The sequence below is a fragment of the Ornithorhynchus anatinus genome, chromosome X1 (assembly GCF_004115215.2).
Source record: "Ornithorhynchus anatinus isolate Pmale09 chromosome X1, mOrnAna1.pri.v4, whole genome shotgun sequence".
In the NCBI taxonomy this organism is placed as follows: domain Eukaryota; kingdom Metazoa; phylum Chordata; class Mammalia; order Monotremata; family Ornithorhynchidae; genus Ornithorhynchus; species Ornithorhynchus anatinus.
In genome coordinates, this window is record NC_041749.1 from 102793366 (window position 1) to 102796177 (window position 2812).

Sequence of the window (2812 nt, forward strand, 5' to 3'; positions counted from 1 at the left end):
CGAATACTGCACTCTTCCAAGCACTTAGTACAGTGCTCTGCACACAGAAAGCTCTCAATAAATCCAATTGACTGACATTCATGGAACGAGTGTCTTTTCATCTGTGGCAGGCCCTGCCATCTGTAGACCTGATGCTGTCTCAAATTGGGCCTCCTCTTCTGGTAGTCTGTCCAGTCTTTGCTCGGAAAGAGCCACCTCATTCCTGATAGCTGCAAGACAAGTCAGCCTGCCCAAACCTGTTACCCACCCCTCTTCCCCCCAGCATACCACACTGTTTAAAGTTAACCCAGGGAAGTGGCATTTAAATTGAATAACTCCTCCCCTCTAGTCCCACACTCAAAAGGCTGAGTCAGGCTAGTGCACACCCTTAGGCACTAGTAACTTCAGAGGGAGTTACCATATAACACTGGCATGCACTTGTCCTCTCCTGCCTCTGCCTTCCATGTGCTGCATGTCCTCAGAGCTAGAACTGTGAGTAAATCAACGTTCACACAAAGTGTGATGATTAGGAGGCTCAATGGAGGGAGCTGGTTTTCTCACTATATTTATTCTTTGCCCCTTCTTGTCTTGAAAATAGGGAGTCGCATGGAACCAGGAATGAGAGACGAGTCCACGCAAGCAAGAGAGATAGATGTAGACTGAGTCCGAGTTTCCTTCCCGTTACTCCAGCCCCAAGACCAAAACGATGCACTTGAGTAAACATTCTTATCCATTCCTTGTAAGGAGTGATGCCAGGGACAGCAGCAGAGTTGGATCAAGGCCAGTGAGTAGCATATCCTTTCTCTTCACTAGAACCAGGCCAGGCGAAGAGGGAGCAATGCTCTTCTCCTCCCTGGCTCAACAGAAAGTTTCCCTTTTCAGCACCATTCATGATCATCACTCTCTAAACCAAAGGCCTCCCCTTATTCTCAGCTCCACAGTCCTCAGGAAGGAGAATCCTGTTCCTTAGCAAATACAGAACTAAGTGTGTCCTTGAAAAGCCAGGGGCTTTAGAAAGATCCCCTGCGTAAGCTCCCTGTGGGCAGGGAACGTGACTACCAACTCTGTTGGACTGTACTCTTCCCAGAGATTAGTGCAGCGCTCAGCACACAGTAAGTGCTCAATAAATACAATTGATTGATTGATTATCTGTGAAGCTCTCACTATCTAGATGAGATTTCAGACTTGGGCCAGTCCACCACATGATGTCCAGATGCCATATGCATGCTTTTTGGAGCGACACACCTCTCATTATGTAGAGACTTTCTATTAATAGTATTTGGTGAGTGCTTGCTATGTGCCAACCACTGTACTGGGTAAATACAAGATAATCGGGTTGGTCACAGTCCCTATCTCACAGTGGGCTCACAATCTAAAAGTGAGGGAGGACAGGTACTGAATCCCCAATTTACTGATGAGGAAACTGAGGAGTGAAGTGAAGTGACCTGCCCAAAGTCACACAACAGGCAAGTGGCAGAGCTGGAATTAAAACTCGGTGGTCATGGGTTCTAATCCCGGCTCCACCACTTGTCTGCTGTGTGACCTTGGGCAGGTCACTTCACTTCTTTGGGCTTCGGTTACCTCATCTGTAAAATGGGGATTGAGACTGTGAGCTCCACACGGGACAGGGACTGTGACCAACTCGATTTGCTCGCATCCACCCCAGAGTTTAGTACGGTGCCTGGTACATAGTGAGCACTTAAAAAAATAAGTGCTATTTCCACTAGGCCATACTGCTTTCATATTTCTGAATCTAAACTCTTCAGAATTATTCTGCAAACTCTTAGGAGTCAATATGACCTTGGAAAGTGATCTAGCCCATCGCTTCCAAGGATTAACCCTTGAGGATCTCCCTTTTACTATGGAATGGTGGAGAAAGCCTTCTTTCTGAGCCAACACAAAGCAGGAGATCAAAGTGGCTCTCCAAGAAGATGGAGACAGATCACTAGGAGAATGGCACCAGCAATCCCTGTTGCAACTCACAAGGTCCCCAGAGGGCTGTTTTCGGCCATTAACAGTTCAGCACCGGGCCCTCCCTGTCCCTGAAATGGAAGATGACAGAAAGGGCAACTGAGCTCAGACAATGATAATAATAACTGTAGTATTTGTTAATGTCAATGAGTAGCCAAATAATAATAATGGTATTTGTTAAGCGCTTCCTGCGTGCCAGGCACTGTACTAAGTGTTGGGGTAGATACAGGCTAATCAGGTTGGACACAGTCCCTGTCCCACGTGGGTCTCACAGTCTCAATCCCCATTTTATAGATGATGTAACTGAGGTCCAGAGAAGTGAAGTGACTTGCCCACGGTCACCCAGCAGACAAGTGGCAGAGCCGGGACTAGAACCCATGACCCTCTGATTCCCAGGCCTGTACTCTATCCGCTAGGCCACGCTGCTTCTCATATAACATATTTAACTTTATAGGAAGTTTATAGTCTGGAGCTCCATAATGCAAAAACTTACGATTGGCTTATAAATGTCCCCGAAGGCTTATATCACACTCCTTGTGCTGGAGAGTCATTTGTGATGCATGCACGGTACTGTGGAGCACACACAGAATGGTACAGTCAATCCAGGGCCAGACAGCTTGGGAAATTTTGTCAGTCGACAGTCCCCACAATACAAACTAACAAAACATGGTTAGATTAGAGTTTTCCAAATGAGTTGGAGCTTTTACTGCCTCCAGAAAAAGAGCAAAGATTTCTGGATACTGCTGAGCTCTGTCTCTAAGCTTCATGTATAAGCACTTCAGGCACTTAGTCTGCTCTACTGCTGCTACCTTACCTTGCTGAACTCCTACTACAACCTAACCGGGACACTTCGCTCCTCTTA